The sequence below is a fragment of the Haliotis rubra genome, unplaced genomic scaffold (genome assembly GCF_003918875.1).
Source record: "Haliotis rubra isolate DU_JTF1 unplaced genomic scaffold, ASM391887v1 Scf5, whole genome shotgun sequence".
Lineage (NCBI taxonomy): Eukaryota > Metazoa > Mollusca > Gastropoda > Lepetellida > Haliotidae > Haliotis > Haliotis rubra.
Window position 1 is genome coordinate 5,539,656 of NW_025767190.1, and position 14,002 is coordinate 5,553,657.

The following is a 14,002-nucleotide window of genomic DNA, read 5'->3' on the forward strand; positions in this document are numbered from 1 at the left end:
TTGTCTGGAGCTATTCAGGCCGATCAGGGCTCTATCTTTATGTCAGGTGTTTTCCAACAGACCACGTGTGTCAGTGAATATCATATATGTTCCCAGGGTGCTTTGAGAGCTTTCACTAGACACTCTTTATTTTTATGGATTACATTTTACTTATTGTAGAGTGAGAAGAGTTCGAAAATATTCATTTCTATCGAACCAAACGTTGCCACGTCCAACCGGAACTCTTTCACATCCGAGCCTACACTTTCTCATCCGAGCATACACTTTCACATCCGAGCCTACACTTTCACATCCGAGCCTACTCTTTCACATTCGAGCCTACACTTTCACATCCGAGCCTACACTTTCACATCCGAGCCTACACTTTCAGTTTATGTCTACTTTTTTGTACAAAACCACGTGCGTCATCACCGATTTTAAATTTTCTATTCAGTGATAGAGTTTTACAGAACTGTTTGTGTAGTGCGCAATGTGGAGTCGTTGAAGAATCGAGGCTGTTTTTCTCTCTAGCATGGACATTTCATATTGATCCGAAGTGGATATAAATATAAGTGTTTTCTAAACGTCAAACTATACATGAACGAAAACAATATTCTAAAGTGAACCGTCCCATTTTTCATATAGTGACAGGTCATTTGCATCCACATTAGACTGCTGAATCTCCGCATATCGGGATGCACGAGTGTTATACTTGTAACTCATTGGGAGGATTAGGTAACAATTATTCCTCACACAAACACTCCGCTCTGATATGGCCTTTAAAATAAGTGCCTTATTTGCAAAGCTATCTGCTCGTAATACTGAGTTAACCAGATCGCTTTATTACATAGCACCAGCCTTGATATGAACCACTGCTGTACTGAGTATGTACAACTCAATACGATTCAGATCTTCCCCAAAGTGTATGGTAATGACCCGGTGTTCGTAGTGTTACCAGCACTACACCGACCCACACCAGCGAATCTATGCTTTCCCCGCCATTCACACATTGGTGAAGATTCGGGGTATCACTGGCCTTCAGGAACCATTGCTGTCTTTGGACACGAGAAACAATCTCGTGTAGTTAGGCTCACTGACTTTGTTGATGCATATTGTCCCACTATCCTAGATTGACGTCAGTCACCGGATTGTCTGCTTTAGACTTAATATATAATAGTATTTAATATATCTGGAATATTGCCACACCACCAACTAAATCAAACCCAAAAGAATAAATGTTTGTTTGTAATTTGTCAGATCACTAAGCCCATGTGTCTTTAAACCAGCTACGCAGCTACCAAGGACGGTTGGTTGGAGCTGGTCTTTTAACACATGAAATATTGAATGTTTTCCTTTTAAGGGGTAAAATCATACTGCTGCATGCAAGACTGAAGACTAATTCCATTAAGCAAAGTAAAATCTGAATTTTTAATCATGCACTGACGTGGATAAGAATTTCGGGGCATACATTTATCAAATGCCCCAAAGAAGAGAAGGAGAAGCATCGACATCAGAAATGTCTGGTCGTAGTTTCGCTCTGAAGTTTGTAGTTACTTTGTTCTATATAAACCTCAGCCTATGTTCTTTAGATGTGAGGGAACATGGTTATATAAGGGAGCCGGGGTATGTTAACGTTCAAATGCTCAATAGAAGCCTGGTCACCCGCGCTAACACAGACCGAGTGAAATGTGTGGTACTGTGTGCTACACACACGAGATGCGTCTCCGTGTTCCACAGCCGAAGGCTTCTACAGTGTGTCATGCATGAGACTGTTTTCAAAACTCTTGACTCCGACTCCCATCGGGTATGGCAGTACTGGTACCGTGGGGAACATGAAGGTATGTTATTTAATTCAATCAATACGTTCAGATAAATATGTTCATCAATCTAGTATTACCCATGAACCTTTGTCGCCTTCATTCTGTCAGTACTAAGGGTTTAACGCCACTTTGAACAGTTTTTTACTTCTACCACATTGTTGCCTTATGTCGGTTCCCTTTTTGGAAAGTGCACCCAGAGAATCCCATTGTTGTTTTCAGATATTCTTGGGAAGGAAAGGAAGAAACCGACAGCTAGGCAGCCAAAGAGGCCATTACAACACAAACATGAACAGAAACCGGCACAGAAACGTAGTCAGAAACAGAAGGACAAACTAGGTAAATCCTGTTTTGATAAATGTTTGGCTCTATCTCTCCTTGGAAATTGGCGTCTAAGAGGAGTACGATTGGGGTTTGAAGGAACCTCCGACTAAGCGACTATATTCAGATAAATATGTTTGTTAATTAAGCATTGCAAGTGTAAAGGATGATATGATATTTAAACCAGTTAATATATCGGCTAAATATGTTTGTTAATTAGGTATTTCAAGTGAAAAATCTACGCATGTCGGGATACACGTGTGGTATAGCATCAGGCAACAACTATTGCTCACACAGATACTGCACCGACATACTGAGTTTAAACCAATTAATACATTCAGATTAATATGTTAAGTTGCAAGTGAAAATGAAGGCATGTTATCAAATTTGACACATTCAGATTATCTTTTTTTGTCAATTAAGCATTGCACAATCATTCATTCATTGACCGCTACTTTCAACAGTTTTCTAGTTCTACCACAGCGTTTCCCTCATTTCATCAGTTCTCTTTTCGGATAGTCTATCATGTTACCCGACAGAATCCCATTGTTGTTTTCAGCTCTTTTCAGAAATGTAGGGAAGGAACTGGCACACAAGTAACCCAAGAGGTCACTGCAACCTACACAGAAAGGTACACATAAACGACGTACACCGGGACGAGACCTGAAAACGCCAGGTAAATCCTAAGTTGCTTGTCAATGTATTCTTGTAAATTGACGTCTAAGATGAGAACGATTGTGGTTTGAAGAAACACTACACCTAAACGACGTACACAGGGACCAACACCGAACAATGTTAACGTTAAAAAGCTCAATGGAAGCCTGGTCACCCGCGCCAACACCGACCGAATGAAATGTGTGGTACTGTGTGCTACACACACGAGATGCGTCTCCGAGTTCCTTAGTGAAAGGCTTCTACAGTGTGTCATGCACTTTCAATGGGTATGGCAGTATTGGTATCGTCGTGAACATGAAAGTATGTTATTTCATTCAATTAATGCATTCAGTGAGGTGAGGTGAAATTGGGTTTAACGTCGTGTTTGAGAATATTTCGCTCATATAACGACGTGCATGCGTGTGTATGTGTATGTGTGGCTGCTTGTACTAGCCCAGACTGAACATGGTTTTACAGTGCTAGCCCACTGAGATACCATGCCGCAATGAAGCATGAATACCCCACTCAGACACATTATACTGACTCCGAGCCGACCAGTCCTTGTTGTATCCATTAATGCCGAGCGCCAGGCAGGGACCAGCAAGTACCATATTTTAACGTCTTTTGGTATGACGCGGCCGGGGATCGAACCCGCGACCTTCCGTTCTCCGGGCGGACGCTCTAACCAGAGGCGGTCAATTAATGCATTCAGATTAATATGTTCGTTAATCAAGTATTACACGTGAACCTTTCTCGCCTTTATTCTCTCAGTAACAAAGGTTTAACGCTACTTTGAACAGTTTTTCAGTTCTACCCCAGCGTTCCAATATGTTGGTTCCATTTTTGGATAGTGCACCTAGAGAATCCCATTGTTGTTTTCAGCTATTCTTGGAAAGGAAAGGAAGAAACCGACAGCTAGGCAACCAAAGAGGCCATGGCAACACAAACCTACACAGAAACCGACACAGAAGCAGAGGTTCATGCCAGGTAAATCTTGTTTTGATAAATGTTTGTCTATTTCGTCTTGTAAATTGAAGTCTAAGATGAGTACGATTGGGGTTTGAAGGAAATATCCGATTAAATGACGTATACAGGTACCAAAACCGAAAATGCCAGGTAAATCCTATAATGATCAGAGAATGCCATTGTTGTTTTCAGGTATTCTCAGAAAGGTAGAGGAGAAATTGGCACGGAGGCAACCCAAGAGGTCACCGCAACGTACACAGAAAGGTACACCTGAACGACGTGCTGAGGGACGAAACCTGAAAACGCCAGGTAAATCCTGTAATGATCAATGTTTGTCTTCGTATTCTTGTAAATGGACGTCTAAGATGAGAACTATTGGGGTTTGAAGGAACACTACACCTAAAGACGGATACAGGGACCAACACCGAAAAATATTTACGTTAAAAAGCTCAGTGGGAGCCTGGACACCCGCGCCATAAATTTATCAAATGCCCCAAGGAAGAGAAGGAGAAGCATCGACATCAGAAATGTCTGGTCGTAGTTTCGCTCTGAAGTTTGTAGTTACTTTGTTCTATATAAACCTCAGCCTATGTTCTTTCGATGTGAGGGAACATGGTTATATAAGGGAGCCGGGGTATGTTAACGTTAAAAAGTTCAATGGAAGCCTGGACACCCGCGCTAACACAGACCGAGTGAAATGTGTGGTACTGTGTGCTACACACACGAGATGCGTCTCCGTGTTCCATAGCCAAAGATTTCTACAGTGTGTCATGCATGAGACTCCGACTCCCATCGGGTATGGCAGTATTGGTATCGTCGGGAACATGAAAGTATGTTATATAATTCAATTAATACTTTCAGATAAATATGTTTATTAATTAAGCATTGTAAGTGAAAAGGGTGGTATGACATTTAAAGCACTTAATACATTGGCTTAATATGTTTGTTAATGACGTATTTTTAAGGGAAAAATCTACGCATATCGGGATACACGTGCGCAATAACATTAGGCAACAACTATTGTTGATGTTTGTTAATCAAGTATTGCAAGTGAAACTTGATACATTCAGATTAGCACTTTTGTCAATTACGTATTGCACAATCATTCATTCACCGACCGCTACTTTCAACAGTTTTCTAGTTCTACCACAGCGTTTCCCTTATTTCATCAGTTCTCTTTTCGGATAGTCTATCATGTTATCCCACAGAATCCCATTGTTGTTTTAGTTTATATCAGAAACGCAAGGAAGGAAATGGCACACAGGCAAGCCAAGAGGCCACTGCACCGTACACAGAAAGGTACACCTAAACGACGTACACCGGGACGAAACCCGAAAACGCCAGGTAAATCCTGTAATGTTTGTCAATGTATTCTTGTACATTAACGCCTGAGATGAGTACGATTGGGGTATGAAGGAAATCTCCACCGAAACGACGTATATAGGGACGAAACCTGAACATTCCAGGTAAAACCTAAAATGATCAATGTTTGTCCTCATATTCTTGTAAATTGACACCTGTGGTGAGTACGATTGGTGCTTGTAGGGTGGGGGTCAGGGGCTCTGCGTTAAGTACCGTCAAACGGTTGGGGTTTCAATGAGATCATGTCTTGGCAGGCTTAGGAACTACACCAATACAAGATCGTCTAATCATATCAATTTCACTACACGATAGATAGGGAAGTTCGTACAATAACAGGAAGGCGTGAACTAGGTAGCACCAGAGACACACTGGGCGCCAGTGCTCGTTTACAGACGAATGCAAGTTGCCTCCGATCACATGGCAGACAACGTTATTGGCCACGATAGGCGAGTGTTAAGCCAAGGCAACAATTCTTAACCATGATCGGTATTGGGGCGTCAGTGTCTTGTGTGGGCGGTACCAAAGTCGAACTGATTGGTTTGAATGATGTATGACCTTGCCAACAGTACGTAGACGAACTTCCGTCCTGCCATTGATCCACTTGCTACATTTTTTATGCTGAAATATTGTGAACTGTAAGATACCAGTGCCAGGCAGCGTTCGAAATAATCGCCGGCCCGGAGGCCCAGCGCCGGCTGTTACTGTATCGGGCCGGCAGTTTCAAATATTTACAGGCCCGTGTGGCCTTCAGTAAATTATTTGTCATTTTTTTTTAACTGGAATCTTTCCCATAATTTGGTTTTTATTAACGTTCGGAAATCATCCATCATGATCCATCATGTAACGATAACTTACAGTTTCACTTCCTGGTTTCAGTGTTTTGCGCATAGGAATGTCAAGTTCTCTATGCGCCATAGGGTTGCGCTAACTGGTTTTGTAGAAACAGTGTGAAATTGTTTACAGTGTAGTCTATTTTGTATTATTGGTTTTGACTTTATCAAAACGGGCCTGCAGATTTCATTCAGGGCCTGTAGGTTTTAAAGCCTGCAGGCGGCAGCAGGCCCTGATGGCCAACTGTCAAATTAAAGTATTACAAACACTGATGCCAGGTCACATCGTGTCCACCGATTATCTCTAAAACCAGGCATACCAACATTGGACTGGCAAATTATGGCTCCTGACATGTCCCTTACATCTGTCGAGTGTCCACGAACGTAGCTCAGCAGAGGAGATGCTCTCCAGGCGAAAAGGAAAAAAAATCAACAGTATGCTGCCATTATGTAGTCGTGCAGGTGTCAACCAACAAAGTGGATATTCATTTCCATGCCCTAAATCAATTTTACTGATATTTATGGTCATTACACTTTTATTGTTCCTTAATTTCACCAGTTCCCTAATTTATCTTGGACGGTATACCATGTTTCTACAGAGAATCCCATTGCTCTTTTCAGATTTTGTAAAAGAGCGAAGGATCAGTAGCTGGCAGCAGAAGAAATCACAGTCATTTGCACAATCATTGTTAAAAGTGCTTTTTTAGTCATACATGGCATTTATAATTGCGACAAAAATGTGAGAACAGTTTCGCATTTGGTTGCAAACAGACTGCCTAACTGTCTTAGCAACAGGTGATACATGACATCCTGACCTCGTAACATTCAAAGAAGACGCCATGTCTGCCTCATAAGTGCTGTTAAAAACTCAGAAAGAGAGTTCTGAGAAAGCTATGACAGCAGTCTAGGATGTGTGAAATGATGACTGGGAATAAAATCACAGCAATTATATTCGTTTAACAAAAATACGTTTACAGCAATGGTAGATATGAATATTGAATCTCCTCAAAAGTGGTCGATGAACATTTGCAGGCAATCTCTCAGCCGTCTCGTCATATACCATGTACAAAAGCCAATAGTTGAATCACCAGGTACATCTAATGTGAGATATTTTGAATGTGGGCATACACTCGATTTGTTGTCAGTCAGTCGAAACCGGACCACGATTGGTAAGAGAAGCTAAATATAACATAATATTTTCGTTTTTTGACTATTCTATGTTTGCATATTGTATATTCTAGTGTGCGTATACATTGTAATAAAAGCGTCAAAACCCTTTCCACATCCATGAAGGAGTGGATGGTACACTTCCGACAATATCACCAGAACGTGGTATCAGGTGTTCGCGAAATGGTGAGTGTATCCTGCCCCATGGCAATAATAATACCTTGATCCATTGTTATCTGTAAGGTATTAATATTACAGGGAAGATTAGTAATTCAACCTTATTTTTTATTTCTAAATTTCCAAATGACTTGATTTATATTTTCATCGTTTGTATCAAACCGTAATAAAGAATGAAGTGTGTGTTAATATCGTATTTGTTTTTAAAATCGATGAAGTTTAGAAACTCTTTTTCATCCAAAAGATCATTTATAACATTGATTCCTTTCGAGTTCCAGTCTGGGTAATTCTAGTATATGTGTTTTTTGTTAATCATGATATTACAGTTATGTCAGATTGTTTGACTGAGAGATCTGTATCCCCTTGTGGTTAAATATATTTTACACAGTCAAACCAGGATGAGACTAGGACTACATAAAACAGATTTCTATTTTTTTTTAAATAATTTCATTTTCCAAATGATGACAACTGACTTCTAAAATATTAATAGAACTCATTTTTGGTATATTCATATCAATACATTTGGTCCATGGTGTTGGTTTCTTATAGTAACGCCTGAGTAACTTTTGCGCTTGGATTATCGCTTGGATTATCTCTAGGATACTTTGAAACCTCCATCGTGTGGACTACATATAACCTTATTTCGCTTTACTTTATCGGGTTTTTGTTTCCAAATGTATCTGAAACATTTAGTTTGAAAACCATTAATAACATTTCCAGGCGGATTTGGAATTGAAGATAAAAGGTGGTTGAGTTTTGGTAAATTTGGTGATTTAACACAGTGTTTCTACCGAGTGGGTTGAGGTTTCTGGCAGACCATAAAATCATCAAGGCTTGACATTTTAAAAGCTTTTCATCATTTTGATTATATCACAAGGCCTAAACTAAAATGAATACCAAATAGTGTAAAGGAATCTTGAACCCAATTTAGTTTCCACTTGGGGCATAGTTTCATTCTGGAACGTTTCTTTGATTCCAACCACAAAATCCTAGTTTTATCAACATATACATTCAGTCCAGAGAAACGTGCAAATTGTCCTAATGTTTGCATTACAGCATAAAGACAACGTTCGGTGCCATCAAACATACACGTCCGTTTCAATGTCATTATAATACGCTTTAACCCAATTTCGAATAGAGCTTCCAAAAGTAAAGAATTCAATTGTTGTATCTATGAATTTCATGTCTACAGTATCGAAATCCTGTTCAAAATCTATAAGTAATAAGTAATAGTCCTGGTATATGCTCAGTATAGTCTATTAAATCATAGACAAGTCTTGTACTTTCCCCTATATATATTCCTGCCATAAATCCATTTTGATCTCCGTTTCTAATGCTGTCAAGAACAGTTTATATTCTCTTGGAATTTTGCAGAAAATGGAAAGCAACGATATTGGTCTCCAGTTTTTTATGTGTTGTTTGGGTTTGTTTTCTTTTGGTATGCATGAAATCAAACCTCTTCTTAGTGATGTTGGTAGCATGCCTTGCCTATATGATTAATTCAAACAACATACAAGATATTTGCCCAAATCTATTCAAAAGAATTTTATGAAGTCTGCTGTAAATCCATTAGCTCCAGGGCGTTTTCACTTTTAAGGTATTTAAGAGCACATTTAGTGTAAGCTCCCCTTCAAGGGTTTTTTGCCATTTTGTCTGATAGTTTAGGAATTTCATAATCATCTGAAAGGTTATGCAAATCGACATTGGATATCTCATGTTTACAGCATAACTTTTCGTAAAATGACTTCACTTCATTCGTTTTGAATTTCCCGCTGGGCAGTAACATTTCCATTTTTGGTCTCAATACACATAAAGGCCTTGTTGACGAAGTTTCTTGCTTCAATATTTAGGAAATATTTAGATGGCTATTCACAACTTTCTCCCCATATTGCTCTAGATCTTATTATCATCCCCTTCGTTTTCATAAGGCCTATTTCTTATAGGTTAACATTTATTTCATTGATTTTATCTATACAAAACTTTCACCACCAGGAGCAGTATCAAGTTCTACAGATGTTTTACTTAAATTATCATTCAAATCCTTTTCCCCGCTCTTTCTTTTCTGCACATGGGTATGAGATAGTATTTCCCCGTATCATTAGCATCAACATTCCCAATAGCATCGGATCTCCTAGACCACTTAATCTGAATTTCCAAAACCCTTTACTCATTGCAATAAAGAAGTTGACAATCCATAGAACGTAGTTTTCCTTCATCTTCACAACTTCTAAAAGAACTCATTGGCCTATAAATATTTAGCTAACTTCAGCTCATTAATGGTAAATTCTAATCCCATGACATTGTCATTGTCAAACTAGGTCTTAGTTGCTGTGACGTTTTTGGTTGCCTTGATGTCAGTTTCTTCTAAGAATAGCTGAAATGTCTGTTTGTATGTTAACACATGGGCAAAACAAACGCCAACATGTTTTCTTCGAATCACAGACAACACATTCCCAAACATTAGCACCCTATTACATTGTATATCATAAAACAACCTTTGAGGAACAGTTGGTACATACACAAAACGATGAGACTTGCCTTTACGGTTCTATAGACCCGTTTGTCACAAGGGGGGCTTACTTGCAGTTTATAACACACTAGCATATGTCAAATTACAATACTGAAGCGTCAAATTGAGCATGTGTTCCTTAACATCGGGTGTGGCCACCTCGAGGGTCTATGCAGGCTGTAACACAACGTCCAACGAAATACACGAGTCTTCTGACAATGTGTTGAGGGAGTCGTCGTCATCCATCCTGTTGGACCTGTGCCAACGCATTCCTGGTTAACGAGGCTGTTGACGGTGTCGAACCCGACGTCACCAATCATGAGCAAAGGAACTTGTCAGTGGATCCTTCCCTATGAGTTCAAATTCCAGTGATGCTGAGCTTGCAAGACGTGCTGACTTGCTCCCTGGGGGATAACGACGGTCATTGATGTGTCAATTGACTCAATACTCGGTTGATTTTAGGTGATTTTGGACCGTTCTGTTGGACAAACGACGACGTGGAAGCCAGTCTGATATGAAAGGATGCAGCTTTGTGATTTAAGAAAGGTTATATCCTCCCAAGGAGTTTGTCACTCGTGGTGAAGCCAAATGCTAACGGTCCTTAACGTCATTATTGTGTTGATGTTTGCTGGTCAGTCGGCAGTTTGTCGATTGTTGACAACCAGCATCTCTTGAAATAGCCCAGAGTGACATGCCAGCACTCCGCATTCCAACAACTTGAACTCTTTGAGCAGCAGCCAGTTGAGGAGGTCCCATATTTGCTTATCAACAATGAAATCAATTAATTTTCAAATTTATTTAGCTGTAAGTACAGTTGACTGAAACTTGATATTTGCTTGAAGCTTAGATGCAACTAAAAACATAAACAGTATTAAAACACAATTATCATTTATTCATGACATATACATTGCTGATTATGAAACAAAACAACTAAGAAAAATTATAAGCGTACAATCGCAAATCAAAAGTGCAATATTTTGTACTTTGGTTAACTTCCCTCGAAACGAAGCCCCCGGGATACCGAACCCAGTCAGAGCGGGTGGGCGTGCTCTTAAGTGTAACGAAGACGTTCTTTAGCTGGTTCATTTGTCAATACACTCAGGGCTCTTTGTGTGTATAGAGATGTTGGGTTTTGTAAATACATGCTCATTTTTTGTGTATAACATTTTGCAATCAACAGCCATCATAACATGTCATGTGTACAAGTATCACACCTGCCTGTCTGTGTAATAACATAATGTGACAGAGGCAGGACTCAGTTTCACGAACCATAAATCAATGCGTTTTGTTTATGGTGTATACCCCGATAGGTGTTAAGTTCAAATTGCATATGGTCAGTGTTCGAAGGTGTGTATTGCATATTGTCATTAGAAGACAGGCAGGCAGACACATACGTGTCAATAAATTAGACATTGAGAAATTTTTAACCATTTCAAGCGTCTATATTCAAGTCTGCAATAGCAGTTGGAGGCTTTCCTGGAGCTGGTGGAGGGTTTGTTGTTGCTGGTGGAGGGTTTGCTGTTGCTGGTGGAGGGTTTGCTGGTGGTGGTTTAGAGTTTGCTGGTGCTGGCGGAGGGTTTGCTGTTGCTGGTTTAGGGTTTGCTGGTGCTGGTGGAGTGTTGCTGGTGCTGGTGGAGGGTTTGTTGCTAGTGGCGGAGGGTTTACTGGGGCTGGTGGAGGGTTTGCTGGGGCTGGTGGAGGGTTTGCTGGGGCTGGTGGAGGGTTTGCTGGGGCTGGTTTAGGGTTTGCTGTTGCTGGTGGAGTGTTGCTGGTGCTGGTGGAGGGTTTGTTGCTGGTGGCGGAGGGTTTGCTGGTGGTGGTTTAGAGTTTGCTGGTGCTGGCGGAGGGTTTGCTTTTGCTGGTTTAGGGTTTGCTGTTGCTGGTGGAGTGTTGCTGTTGCTGGTTTAGGGTTTGCTGTTGCTAGCCGAGGGTTTGCTGGTGCTGGTTTAGGGTTTGCTGGTGCTGGTGGAGGGTTTGCTGTTGCTGGTTTAGGGTTTGCTGTGGGGGTGTCATTTTTTTCTGGAAATGATGGATGGTTTGTTGGATCTGAGGACGAGTTTTCTGTAGCAGTTGAGGGTAAGTTGGTGCTGATATGCAGAGGCTGGTTATTGAACGTTTGGATGGAGCTTGGTTCAATTTGGCTCGAACTAATGGAAGGTTGGAGCTGGTCGAAGCATGTGGCCAACAAATGAAATATTTAATGTTTTCTTCTTATGGCATACCATCATACTAATGAACTCAAGATGAAAAAGATTGTTTCCATTAAGAAAAGTGACATCTGAATTTTTAATGAAGTCCGGACGTGGACATACATTTATCAAATACCTCAAAGAAGAGAAGGAGAAGCATCGAAATCAGAAATGCCTGTTGGTAGTTTCGCCCTGATGTATGCATGCACCTTGTTCTATATAAGTCCAAGCCACTGTTCTCTCGGTTTAAGTGAGTATGTTTATATGAAAGAGCAGGGGTATGTTAACTTTGAAAAGCGCAATGAAAGCCTAGACACCCGCGCCAACACAGATCGAATGAAATGTGTGGTGCTGTGTGCTACAAACACGAGATGTGTCTCCGTGTTCCATAGCCAAAGCCTTCTACAGTGTGTCATGCATGAGACTGTTTTCAAAACTCTTGACTCCGACTCTCACCGGATATGGCAGTATTGGTGTCGTCGGGGACATGAAGGTATGTTAGTTAATCAAATACTGCAAGTAAAATTGAAGTATGTTATTTTAACCCATTAATATATTCAGATTGGTATGTCTGTTAATGAAGTATTGTAAGTGAAAATAGAGGCATGTTATGTAAACCAATTAATACATTCTACATAGTACTAGTGTATCATGTTATCCCCCCAGAGAATTCCATTGTTGTTTTCAGCTATTCTCAAAAAGACAAAGAATACACCGACCCCGAGGCTACCAAAGAGGCCCCTGCAACACACACGTACACAGAAACCTATCCAGTTTGGGAATCGTCGGGCAGGTATGGTATTTAATTCAATTATTACTTTCAGATTAATATGTTTATTAAATAAGTATTGCATGTGAACCTATCTCACCTTTATTTCCTCAGTTACAAGGGTTTAACGCTACTTTGAACAGTTTTTCAGTTTTACCCCAGCGTTCGAATATGTCAGTTCCCTTTTTGGATAGTACACCTAGAGAATCCCATTGTTGTTTTTAGCTATTCGCGGAAAGGACCGGAAGGAACCGACAGCTAAGCAACCAAAGGGGCCACTACAACACAAACCTACACAGAAACCGACACAGGCGCAATGGTTCATGCCAGGTAAATCTTGCTTTGATAAATGTTTGTCTATTTCGTCTTGTAAATTGAAGTCTAAGATGAGTACGATTGGGGTTTGAAGGAAATATCCGATTAAATGACGTATACAGGTACCAAAACCGAAAATGCCAGGTAAATCCTATAATGATCAGGGAATGCCATTGTTGTTTTCAGTAATGCTCAGAAAGGTAGAGGAGGAACTGGCACGCAGGCAACCCAAGAGGTCACTGCAACGTACACAGAAAGGTACACCTGAACGACGTGCTGAGGGATGGAACCTGAACATTCCAGGTAAATCCTGTAATGATCAATGTTTGTCTTCGTATTCTTGTAAATGGACGTCTAAGATGAGTACGATTGGGATTTGAAGGAAATCTCCACCTAACTTACGTACACAGGGACGAAACCTGAACATGCCAGGTAAATCCTGTAGGGCTGCGCAATATAACCGGTGTACCGGTATTTACCGGTTCAGACATGAAAACGATACGTATTGCGATACGCTGATTAAAAAACCGGTATTTTGACATGCATTCGGAAAACTTCGTAACACTCCGAAATCTTCGGATATTTCCGTTTTATCAATTGTTCCTTTCCTTTTTATTTGTGCCAAATATTATTTACATTTTTATTTTGTCATGATAAGAAGTTTTTATTAAAGCTTAATCAAGCATGGTCATTTTGTTTTGCTTTATAAATCAAGCATTAACTCGATTATTAATAGGTTTTTTGTTAACAAAGAACTTCTTGCAATCTGTTGCAATGCATATCGTAATATATGCTTTCGCATCGCAATATATCGCAATATGAAAATTCTCTGCAATACCCAGCTCTAAAATCCTGTAATGATCAATGTTTGTCTTCGTATTCTTGTAAATTCACATCTAAGATGAGTACGATTGGGGTTTGAAGGGTGGAGGTCAGGGGCACGTTAA